The sequence below is a fragment of the Orycteropus afer genome, unplaced genomic scaffold, assembly GCF_000298275.1.
Source record: "Orycteropus afer afer isolate SDZICR_OR568_19922 unplaced genomic scaffold, OryAfe1.0 scaffold01217, whole genome shotgun sequence".
NCBI classification, from domain to species: Eukaryota; Metazoa; Chordata; class Mammalia; order Tubulidentata; family Orycteropodidae; genus Orycteropus; species Orycteropus afer.
The window spans coordinates 149,225-150,456 of NW_006922804.1; positions in this window are offsets into that span (position 1 = coordinate 149,225).

Genomic DNA, 1,232 nt, shown 5'->3' on the forward strand with positions numbered 1-1,232 from the left:
ATAGGGTAACCTTGAAGAAAAGTTATAAACCTTCACATCACGATAAAAAAGAGGACAAGCACAGATATTTAGCAACTACAAAAAAACAACAAGGAAGGAAATGATAACACAATTCATAAACAAAATGAGCTGTGCACAGAATATTATATGCAACAAAGAAGCCAGGAACACCATGGGGGAAAAAAAAAAAACACAAAACAAAATGACAGCAACAAATCCATAGTTGTAGATAACTGCACTGACTGTAAATGAATTAAATGAACCACTTAAGAAATGGAGAGGTACAGAATGGAGAAGAGAGCAGAACACATCAATATACTGTGGCCCTGGCTAGGACTTCCAGTACAATGTTGAATAGAAGTGGTTATAGTGGGCATCCTTGTCTGGTTTCTGTTCTCAAGAGGAATGGTTTCAGTCTCTGTCCATTGGAAATAATGTTGGTTGTTGGTTGCATAGATGTCCTTTATTATGTTGATTAATGCCCCTTCTATTGTAATTTTGCTGGGAGTTTTGATCAGGAATGGGTGTTGGATTTTATGAAATGCCTTTTCTACATCAATTGGAATGATCATGTCGCTCTTCTCCTTTTTTTTATGTATGGGTTGGATGACATTGTTTGTTTTTCTAATGTTGAATTATCCTTGCATACATGATATGAATCCCAGTTGGTCATAATGAATGATTTTCTTGATATGTTTCTTTTCTACCTTTTTTTGTCTTTTTAATCACCATTTACTTTTTCATGTATGATGTTCTTGATGTCATCCCACAACTCATGTGGTCTTCAATCATTAATGTACATTGTATCAAATCTATTCTTCACATGTCCTCTTGTGGACTTATTGAATTTTCTTTAGCTTCAATATGAACTTGTGTATGAGCAAGTAGGCGGCTTTATGAGTATACATAAAGAATATTTATTTAAAAAGTGAAATCAGGTAGATTACCTATGTGATTAATTGTCTAGGTCTAAATAAAATGATCTACATATTTTATATCTGTTGTAGTCCTAAGCATTCCTAAACATTTTTCCACAAATCATCACTTCCAATATTTTTCATTGTTCTTCTCTGCCTACCCTGCAAAAACCTTAATCCTAATGACAAATTTTAAAGCCAGAAAATTTTGTACATTTTCAACCAAATCACTCTCTGTAAACAGAATTATTTTGTAGCTTCCTGCCACCTGACCATATGTATTTTGATGTGTTTCCCAGTCTGTCTGTCTAATCA